We start from the raw sequence: 11716 nt of genomic DNA, 5'->3' as shown, positions 1-11716 counted from the left end.
CTGCGCCCAGCCCCAGCCCAGAGCCAAACAGAGGTGTGCAGAGATGTCTCTCACACTACTGTGGACGTGGGTTGCTTCGGGACTATACCCACTGATCCATGCCTCCTCCCTGAAACCCTCCAACTGTCTCATAGGCCTCCTCTCACCCGCCCTCGAGTCAGGGGCATGGCCAAGCACAAGGACCCCTGCTGGACAGGTGTCACTCACAGCCTGGGCGTGGGGGCGGGAGGGCAGCACCCTGGGTGCGGCACACAGGCTGGGGAGCAAGGATCCTGCTGGGACTGTGGGAGGCGGACTTCGTCATTACCAGAGGGTGGGGTGACCCTGGTTCCCTTGGGAGACGAGACTGCTCGTTTAGATGGCTGTGCTGGCTGGAAGGGCATGGACTTGCTGGGTAAACACAGCTGGTCTGGCGGGAGAGGAACTGGCCAGGTGGGGAGCCTCTGCTGCATGGCGGGGAACACGCCCGCTCTCACCTGACAGTCCCCCAGGGAGCAGAGGTGCCCCTGCAGGAGCTCAGGGGGCCCTAGGAGGTTCCCCCGAGCACGGCACCTTGACACGTCGAACATCCTAGCTGGAGGAGCCGGGTGAGCAAGAGCAGGAGGGCGGCCACTGGGACCTGCCCCCCACCTCCTCCCTGAAAGGAGGAGCCAGCCCCGCCCTGCCGACTCCCAGACCTGGGGACAGAGGACAACGGGACACAGCTCTCCACCGTTCACTGCCCCCACCTGAGCCCCTCCAGCCTCCAAGCCTTCACATATTTACTGTTTCTTTATCTAAAAGGTAAAAAGTCTTCCTGCTCTGGCCACTCCTTTAGGACTTCATCCTCCTGTGAAGGGCCCCGTGTACGTGGAAAGCCTCAGCACACTTGCCACGCTTTTCTCCTTGCTCATCTGTCTTTTGTGCATTTACTTCTTAGCCGGAGACCCCGGGAGGGGGAGGAGGGCTTGTCCTCTGCTGCGGCAGCCGTGCAAAGCCAGGCCTCACAAGACGAGACGCTAACATCGGCGTGAACTTAGTGGTGACTCAGACTCTTAGGGAGCAGGACAAACGCCTCCCCAGGAAGCAAAGTAGGTCCTTGAGGAGGAGGGAGAGAACCAGGAAACGTGAACTCAGAGGTGCCCGCCCTTGTGGCCACTAAAAACAGTTGTGGGTCTGAGTGGCAAGGGTGAGGCAGGATTTTAGCTTCACCGATGCCTGTGGCTATGGTGACACCTCCAGGCCCATGTGCTGCTCTGTAACTTAAATAAGAGCTCTGGGAAGAGCCCGCAGGTCCTCTTAATTAAACCAATTCATCTGGCCACCAGGGGCATATGGACCCTCAAAGTCCCACTGAAATCTTCCTTCGAGAGCGCAGCACGGTTTTCTGAGAAGAGACTTGAACCTCACGGTGGTAATGCCTGGAGCTCCACGGGGACGCAGCATGTGCCGGGGGCGGGGGAGGATGTCCTGGGGCTGAGTGCTCCCGGAGGTGTCTGTCACCTTGCTTTATACGTGGTCTCTGCAAAGGAAAGGCCCCCCAGAGCTCTTTACCCCAGAGGGTGTGGATTCCGATGGGGACGGACCTGACAGCATTTGGTGCAGGGCCCCACCTCAGGTGGACTGACTAGCAGGTCACAGCATCAGTCAGATTAAATAAAATCAGTAAATGCAGAACTTGTTGTCTCCAGAACCATGCAGGACTAAAAGTTGTCAGACTTACATCGGTAGTTCAGATGCTGGAGGGACAACAGCCAGGTCTTGACGTTGTCAGCAGTGGAGCGGTCCTCAGTTCACCCAACAATCCTAGGGGATTTCACCCGGGTGGGGGTTAGGGGCTTCCTCTGGACCAGGCACGTTGCCAGCATCCATGTGTCCAGAACGAGCACTTGCATGAACACCTGGAGCTGCTCAGAGGATGATGTTACCTGTGCAACATCACCCCTGGGCTCTGGAGGAAGGTGGGGATGGGGGGGTTTGAGACCTCCCCTGCAGAGTGTGTGCAGCTACGAGGCTGCCGCCCCCGGGGAGCCCGGCAGAGGCACGTGGAGTCCCTCCAGAGACAAAGGCATACCGAGGCCACACAGAACAGATGTGCCATTTCTGTAACAGTGACTTCCAAACGGGCTGCTGGCAGTACCATGGTGTGGAGGGGCTGGGATCCACTGTGGGGGCTGTTCACGCTCCTCCAGTTGAGAACACACCAAAGTGGGTTAGTACCTAGGAAAGAAGTGAGGATAACCAGACCTTCATTCATTAGGCCTTATGGTTAAATTCCTGAAAATTATTTGTCAAAAATGTAACAATTTAGGGGGAGGGTATAGCTCAGTGGTAGTGTGGATGAAGGAGGTCCTGTGTTCCATCCTCAGTACTTCTGTTTAAAAAAAAAAAAAAAGAAAGAAAAGAGTGTAACAATTTAATATGATACTGTTTCATGTTTTGTTACTTTTCCTCTGATTAGGATGTGATGGTTGGTTCAGGAGCCTGCCTAATATGTGGCATTGTAAGGAATTTCAAGGCTTCTTATTTTTCAGATTTTTTTTTTTAAAAGCCAAGATAGTTGCATGCTTTCTTAAAATTACAATGCCAACACCTTTTATTACAGAGTTCTCTACTAAATTTGTTTTTGTTTCAATTATGTAATTGTAACCTCAATATTAAATTTACAAATCACAGATAAGCATGTAATTAATAAATTTGTATGTACCTGTGGAAAATGTGCTTACCTATTTATCATGCAGAAACAAATAAAACATTCAAACAAAAATCACAGACTCAGACATAAAATTAAGATGAGCACCCGGCTCTGTGATATTTCTGCCACAGGCTGTTCCAGCACCTGCTGATCAGTCAATCAGAGGAAACCTCAGGGCTGAAGATAAGCCAGTTCTGTAGGAATTCCTTCCTAAAATAGTGCTGAGCAAATAGTGAGGCTGGTGCAGGGCAGACCTCAGGGTTCCTGCGGCAGAGCCACGGTCTCCCATGGTGGCCTTTTTTCACCATCTAAATCCCTCTTTGCTCCAACAGCCTGTTTCTCACTTTGTCACAATCCTCCCTCCTCTCTGCTCTCCTGGGAGCTGCATCCATCCTGAGCAGGCTCTTGGGCTGCGGGGCCACTGTCCCCACTTGTCCCAGAGCAAACCCTCCACGTGCACATGCACGGGCAATGTCCCCTCACCGAGTGTCTCCAGGAGGAGGAGATAGTGCAGACTTCAGAGAAATAGTTTTGATTTAGATCAGATGAGTCACCTCGGGTGAGGCATGGTGAGGCCAGAAGCAGGTCAAGGGCAGAGACAGGAAGGAGTCTGACAGCTTTGTGAGCCCAGCACCCTGGGGAAAGGAGGCCCAGGGTCAGCCAAGGCACAGCAAGAGAGGGACAGCTGAGGACACACCTTTACTGTGGTTTCTGTCAAAGGAAGCGGGGTGGCAGGGCAGACAGGCCTGGGGACAGCTGATCTGGATCAGTCTGACAGGTTCTGGGGCACAGGGCTGCTCCTGGTTGTCTGGGACCTGGCCCCGGGCAGTTAGGGCAGATGTACAGTGGCCTGGAGTACGAGAGCCCCACATGGGAGGTGGTTGGAGTGCGGGCTTAAGGGAATGCACTAGAAAGGGAAATGAGCAGCTTCTAGTTGGGGCCTCAAAACTGAGTCAAAGCCACCTGTTAAAAACCATCCCACACTCACCAGAGCCAGCAGCTGCTGCAGCTGGTCCAGGGCCAGCCCTGCCCACCACACAGCCCTGCGTAGCTGCACCCCAGAGTGCCTGGCGCTGGTCTTCAGGTGCGGCTGTGCTTGTGAACCCACAGGGAATCTCCCCCCAAAAGGCCTCTCCTTCAAGATGGGGAGGGATAGCTGATCTACGTAGTACGTAGAAATAGACAGAGAATCAGGCAAAATGAGGAGACACAGGATGACGTTCCAATCAAGAGAACAAGACAAAACCTCAGAAGAACTGAATGAAATGGAGATCAGCACCCTAACTGATAAAGGGCTAAAAGTAATAGTCATGCAGGTGCTCAGAGAGCTCAGGGGAAGGGTGGATGAACACAGGGAGAGCTTCAACAAAGAGACAGAAAACATAAGAAAACACCAAACAGTAGTTATATGCTGAACTTGAAAAACGCCTCTTAGAGGTTCAACAGTAGATTGAATGAGGAAGAAGGACAGACCAGTGAGCTGGAAGACAAAGCAATGGAGCTTACCCAGACAGAGGAGCAAAAATAAATGAAAAAGAAATTTTAAAAAGTGAAGATACCCTAAGAGGCCTCTGAGACAGCATCAAGCAGAATAATATTTGCATTATGGGGGTTCCAAAAGCAGAAGAGATTTTTTTTTAAAGGGCAAGAAAAAATTATTAGAAGAATTAGTGAATGACAGCTTCCCTAATCCAGAGAAGGAAACAAACATCCAGGTCCAGGAAGCCCAGAGAGTTCTGAGTAAGATGAATCCAGAGAGACCATGTCAAGACACATTGTAATTAAGATGGTAAAAGTTAACGATAAAGAGAGAATCCTAAATGCAGCAAGAGAAAAACAACTTGTTCAGACCAGGGACCCCCAACAAGACCGTCAGCAAACTGTTCAGGAGAACACTTCCAGGCCAGAAGAGAGTGGTATAACATACTCAGAACCCTGAGAGAAGAAATCCTCCAGCCGAGAAGCCTCTGCCAGCAAGGTTACCACTCAGCACTGAAGGGGAGATCCAGAGTTTCCCAGGTAAGCAAGGGCTAAAGGAATTCACCACCAGTAACCCGGCCCTACAAGAAATAGTAAGTGGACTTCATTAAGCTGAAAAGAAATGACACTAATTAATAACAAATGTTTTTCTTAGAGAACAAGGCACAGATGTTCCACTTAGCACTTACCTGCCTAATCCTGGGACCAGCAGAGGAAGCGAGGGAGCCGAAGAAAGGCGAGAAATATGAGGGGACCGCTGGTCCCCGTGCTCCGGGCTCCTCTGTGCCGCTGGCTCTTTCATCCGCAGCAAGTTCTCAGGGGGTGTTCTCACCTCCTTGTTGGTGTTGCGACACCACGTACACATACACACTGTATGCAGAGAGGGCTGATGGCTACTCTGAAGCCTTATTGCGTTACACGGTCTTATACAGCAAAGAAGAACGACAAGGGTTATGGTTAACAGGCAGTGTCTGGCTCAAGGTCAGAAGACCCTTCATGTTTTGGTAAATCATGTTCGTGTTGGCACCAGCGAGCCTTACAGCTTATCAGGGTGGAACATACGAGAAACGACTGCTTCACAACAGTCTTCTTGGACTCAGGCGGCTGTGCCTGTCTCAGGTTGCACCCCCCTGGGGATCTTACCCATCCTTGGCTAACCAGCCTTCTCACCTGAGTCTGCAGCTTTCTATCACTTGTTTACCATTCCGGCTCAAGGCTCATTCCTTTGTTCCCACAGTCGGGGGCCTATGCTCCTCTGTCCCTTTGGCCATGGAGACTCTGAGACGGTGGTAATGTAACTGGAGTCACCCGGATTCTGCCGAGAGGGCTGCCTGAATGCTGGTGATGGCTCCACTGTATCAAACTGCCTCTTTAACAGAGCATGGCTGGGGGCTAGCAGGTATGTATCACTGTATTTAAAATAGATAAACAACAAGGACGCACTGCACAGCACAGGGAACTGTAGTCAACTTCTTGTAATAACCTATAATGGGAAAGAAAATATCTATGTATGTGTAACTGAATTGCTTTGCTGTACACCTGAAACTACATTGTAAATTGATTAGACTTCAATAAAAAAATTAACAACAAAAAAAAGAAAGAAAGAAAACATTCCTGTCATTATGTTTTCCTGTCATCCAGGCTGGAGGAATCCTGAATTTTAAAAATTATTTTTGACTCATAGGACCCTTTAAGAATCCATTGATGAACATGGATTTTCTCTTTAATAAAATATGCATCTGTACTTGAATGTGCACAGACACACACCCACCCACACATGCACACACACACACACAGACTGATGGGAGACCTTGTATGCAGTCTCTGGATATTGGTGTATTCCCGGCTAAAAAAAAAGATTCAGTTCTAAAAAAAAAAAAAATAGCGACTGCACTGGGCTCAAGGAGCTAGTATTCTAGGGGAGGGGACTGTCAATTTTTCAATCTATCAGCGTGTTTCCACTAGGCATTTGCATAGTTCTTGGTGGTTGTTTCACAGTCTGGGATGGAGAAGAAATGGACACACTGTCTACCCAGCCAATCACACAGGTCTTGGGAGGCAGCACTAATGTCTCTGAAGTTAGTAGAACTCTGGACACGTATCTGATTGCCGACCGGCATTTCCACTTGGGTGCATAGCAGACATCTCAAAGTTAAGATGCCTCAGACTCAGTGCTTCCCCACCTTCCCAGTGGGGAGATAAAAGGCAGCCTCCTAACTGTTCTGATTTCTAGTCTTGCTCCCCCGTCATCTATTTTGTTTTCTTGATCTAAAGTGAACATTTTACGAAACACAAATCTGATCATGTCATTTGCCTGCTTAACCTGAGTCTCCAGTTGCCTTCCTGATAAATTCCAGGTTCTCCAATTTGGCAAAGAATGTCCTCCATGATCTCCTGATCGTTTCATCCTGATTTCTCCCGACTACCCCTGTCGAGCACTGTGCTTCAGCCATAAAAAATTATTCACAGTTCTTAAATCCTATTTTTCTCCTTTACTCTAGGCTTTCTCATAATTTTCCTCTGGCCTGGAACATTATTCCTCTTCCTACTTTGCTTAATTAACTATTTGTTGTTCAGTTCTCAGCTAAGATGATCATCTCCTCTGGGAAGTCTTACAGACCTACCCAGAACTGTTTATCCATTGGCTCTCCTGCTTACCTTCATGTGATGAGGTGGTAAAGGATATTAACTTGTGGTCAGGCAGATCTGGGTTTGAGTATCAGCTTTGCCAGTTATTTCAGGAGCAATCTTGGGAAAATCACATGGTACGTGGTACTAATCATAGTGTCTTGTGTGAATAGGATCAGACACTTTCAGCACATTGCTTAGAACATAGTGCTTAATAACTGCTAGCTACCTCTGTTAGCGCCTCACTTAACAGTCTGTCCCCAAAGCCTTAAGTGAACCATCCCACTTTCAGGTCTGATAAGCAAGCTTCTCCTCTCTCCACCTTTTTTAAATGCATGAAAGCAATCCTATTTTTTAGTGACAAGTCTTTCTCCTAATATTACTGAAGGTTTCACTCAGCCCCTTTGGGAAAATGTGTAGTGAATCTGAATGAGAACTTTGAATAACAATTTCTAGAAATATAATTATCATCTTCAACTCTTAAATTTTGAGGGGCTTAGATTATTGTGTCTCCTAATCACGGAGGTGCCATTTAAATAGTGAAGGTGTTCTGTCTCTTGTGCAGGGATATTAGGATGCTGTGCTGAGTAATTGCCTTGGTGCATTTCCTGGGTTGTCTGTTCTTTAAAGAATGATTCCCCTGTGTAAGTCTACAGAGACTCTGTTTACTGGGTCTTTAGAAACCATCTAGTTGATCAACATTCAGGGAAAATCTGTATCTAAATGAGTCAAGGATGTTTGTCTTAACTTTTAGAGATCTAAAATGGAACGGAATTCCTTTTAAGATATACTCCCTTTGCTAAAAGTTAAGCACATCTCCCCAGTGTGCTAGTTCTTCCTAGTTTCCATATCATGAATAACTTTAATGATGGCAATGAGTTATTAAAATTATCCTATGCTCTCAGCCTTCTGAAGATGACATCATATAAATTCTTTTGGTTGTTCATCATCCAACGTGTCTTCTCTGAATGTAATCATGTGATTCAATACTAGAGAACAAGAGACCGGTTTGGACACACGTGTAGCATTACTACCTTTTTAAAAAACTTTAAGGAGCCTTATTATTTTAGGTATTTCATTATTCATCTATCATAAAAGAAGTGTGATTAATGGCATCGGGAAAGGATGAGGCGATAAAAAAAGGAGGAAGGTTATAAATAAGTGTGATATTCTTAGAGTTCTGAGACTCAGGAATTTCTTCTATATTCAATATATCCTCTTTCTCAATTTAGAGATGATGCTTGCCATAGCTGTGAAGAATCCTGTTGCAGACTGACTCTCTCTCTCTCTCTCTCCCCCTCTCCCCTATCCTGTCTTTCTTTCATAGACCAGGCAATTCAGGTTTTATTGACTTATTTGAAGTCAGCAAAAGTCTAGCAGTGACTGCCTTACCCACTCTGGGGAGAGAGGAAGTAATTTCTCTAAATCGTTTCTATTCATTCCTGCTTCTCAAATCGTGAGAAAGATCAAAGACCAGAAATCCACATTCAGATTACCCAAGTACCAGGAGTGGGCCCCAGCCCTGCACTCAGGTTGGGAGTAAAAGAGCTACCCCAGCAGATAGTTCTAGAACAGAATCTCCATAATCACTACCTGGTAGGCCCTCCACCCACTCCTGCAGCTTAAATCCAGGCTATACATAAAACTCATCAAATGTAGGTCTTCAAAAATGAGTGCTGATTTGTTATTTCCTTGGGAAGGACATAGTTGCCCTATAGAAATGTTCTCTTCATGTATAGAGAAGAAAGAAGTCTTACCTCATTCTTCCTTTAAACAAGCAAATGCTAATATAAAAGCCCCAATAATCCATTTTTGTTTTTATTGTGGTTCCCAGATCTAGGGAAATGGACGTACAAATAACTGCTGCCGAGAACACCTGAATCAAATACTCTGAATGAAAATAGAGAAAATGATTAAATATTGCTTTTTTCCTAGGGATAAATAATTCTAAGGGCAGAAGTATGGATTTCTGCCTGCTGTCTATCAAACTTCGCCAACTGAAGTAAGCTTTAGGCATAGCTTAAGAGTTCTACAATCCGCAATGCTTTGAGTTCTAAAATCTGCAATATTTATGATTTACCAATAGGTGGCACTATAAGATAAAGAAGATGAATTAGCCCCACAAGAACAAAAAAGTATTAGGGAAGATAAGTAGGAAAATTCAGAAATAAAAAAGGTGATTTCTGTATTTAAATCTTATTATTCTCCTAGTTAGATAAGGCAAAAATATTTTTTCCAGAGAAACATTCTAAGATAGAAAGAAATGCACTTTTTCTTTCAGAAATTAACAGTTGTACTTGCCAGTACTGAAATTCCCTGTACCATGGGTGATTTAACTTTCTACCTAGGATTATATCATTTAGAGCTCAGTATGGAATTTCAGCAATTTGGAACACGTGGGGCTTTTGAAAACGTGGGACTATCAAATGAACACACACACAGTGTCAAAGATGACCTTGGCATTGGCAGGTCTGACATTCAAAATGACTTACAAGTTAAGAGATCCAGGCAGAAAAATGTGTTACTTAGTCATCCATGTCAGTGGGACATCTTTTCTTTCTTTCATAGCTTGGGACAAGAGTTTTTCTAGAGTCAGATTTGTCTCCATGTGTGTTGTACATCTTCTTTCCTTCTCCACGAATTAAATTTACTCGTAATAATCCTCTAACCAACTGGCTTTGTTGATTAGGTTCAGGTTATTTTGAAGAAATACATAATCAGTACAATGGAACGCGCTACATATCTTTGAAATTTGTTTCTTGCCTATATTCTTAGCAATAATGCCGTTTAACTGAAAAGAATCCGAACAAAACATACTTCATGCTGTGGAGGCAGGCAGCCAGCTGCTTATATAACCCAGCACTGACAAAAAGCTCATTCACGAGGAATACTGATAGGAAAGTAGTCTTAGCTTAGAAACCACTTTGTGATTTTGGTCCTGTGGTCTCTTGGCTATAAGAGAATTTTTTTTTCAGTATGGCTTTTGAAATAACTCCTTTTTTTCTGTTGTGTTTGGGAAAATTGGCATGAGAGAAAAAAGTTAGAACAACTTAATTAAGTATTTAACCCTCTTAAACTTCTAAAAATCCACTCAGTCTATTTTCTTATATGAAGGCACTGTTAAAAAGGGGAACTTTTATCCAGTTTTGGAAAGACATGACAGAATGTTAAGATCTCTTATGGTTTTATATTCCCAGTTCTTCAGGCACTGGGTCTTGGGATATTACTTCCGTGGAAACTTGGAGATGAATTGGAGTGACCATTTTAGCTGGTTCTTTTCATCTTGTGGTACCAATCCTCAGAGGTACCATTCTGCTCAGGGAGCAAGAAAGAAAAGAGAAGTATCTTGTATATAAATGGCTTCCCTTTGTCTACTGCCCCACATACCCTAACGCAAGTAGCTGTTTGAGGGTAGGTACTTTTTTTTTCTTTTTTAAGAACTTTATTTTTTTTTTTTGGTGGGGGAGATTATGTATCCTCGGCACCTAACACAGTTTGTCTGGCACTGAGAAGTGGCTCAGTAAATGTCTGATCAATGAATGTGTAAATAAATGAATAAATGCCCACTCCCCCGTCAGATCAAATTTTTGTTGCAAAGAACTGATGTGTAAGTGGTCCATGGATAGCTGGGGAAGACAAGAAAATCAACTTGGTGGACAATGAGTGTTTATTAAACACGCATTGCCCTCAAACACATCCAGAAATAGAAATATAAAGAAGGCTAGTCCTCGTAACCTTGTGAATTTCATTAGCTTGGCCTTTGCCACTTCATCTTCCTCACCAATACCCATTTTTCTCCACTGAGAAACAAAGTGGTGGTATAGTGGGAAGATGCATGGACGTTGTGACCAACAGGTCTGGGTTGGATTCCAATCCTGGATTTGCTGCTTACTACCTTGGAGCCTTGAGTAACTCACTTACCTCTGAACTTTAGTTTCCTCATTTATAAGAAGGAGATCGATACCTATTTTATAAAGTTGCTGAAAACTCAGTGAGAAGCTAAGTACCTATACAGTACCTGGCATACTGATGTTCAATAAACACCATTTCTTTCCTGTGCTTGTTACTTTTCCTCAACACAACTTCATGAGCTGAGTGTTCTCATTATTACTGTATTATAGCTGAGGAAATGGAGGCTCAGCGAGGTTAAGTAACTTACCCAAGTACATAAAGGTAAAAGATGGAGGAGCTGGGATTCAGACGTCAACTATTCAGTCTATCCTTTTAACTGCTACACTTAACTAGACGTTTTATTTTGCTTTAGCATGGGAAAGAAAGAGATGACATATTGGTTCTCACGTTACCTTTTAAACTTGGCGCACATACGCCTGTGCGTGCGTGCATGCTTGCACACACACGTATACATGTGTATGCACTTACACACGCAGATATGTAGCCAGGAAAGGAAACAGTGTAACGGTGATAGGTGCAAGCTGTGGAGTAGTCACACGTCACATTGTCTGGGTTAAAAACTTTCCCGTCACTTATTAGCTGTGAACTTACCCAAGTCACTGGCTTTCTGTGCCACTGTACTCTCAGCTATGAAAAGGAGATATTAATGATTTCACTTCACAGAGCAGTTGTGAGGATTCTGTGAAACATATGTAAAGTACCGCCCTAGCACATAAGTGCTCAAGAAATGTGTTAACTATTATGATTATCATTGGGAACAGAAATGTGAATAATAATGGTAGATAACCAGGAAAATATTCTCTGAGAGATTTTCCAAAGAAAGCTTGTGTACATTTTTTAGAGATGATATCACATCATTTAACACATTAACATAGTGTTCTTAAGAAGCCTCTCTAAAAATATTCTCCCTGCTTTGTTAGGCAACTACCAGCCTAGCCTGCGTTATTGGCAATTCAAGCTAAGTTAGAATATCATTAATGTTCTCTAGCTCGACTCCATTGCTAACATCTTTTAACCCAGTAA

Source organism: Vicugna pacos, chromosome 16 (genome assembly GCF_048564905.1).
Source record: "Vicugna pacos chromosome 16, VicPac4, whole genome shotgun sequence".
NCBI classification, from domain to species: domain Eukaryota; kingdom Metazoa; phylum Chordata; class Mammalia; order Artiodactyla; family Camelidae; genus Vicugna; species Vicugna pacos.
Note: the sequence above shows the minus strand (reverse complement) of the source record.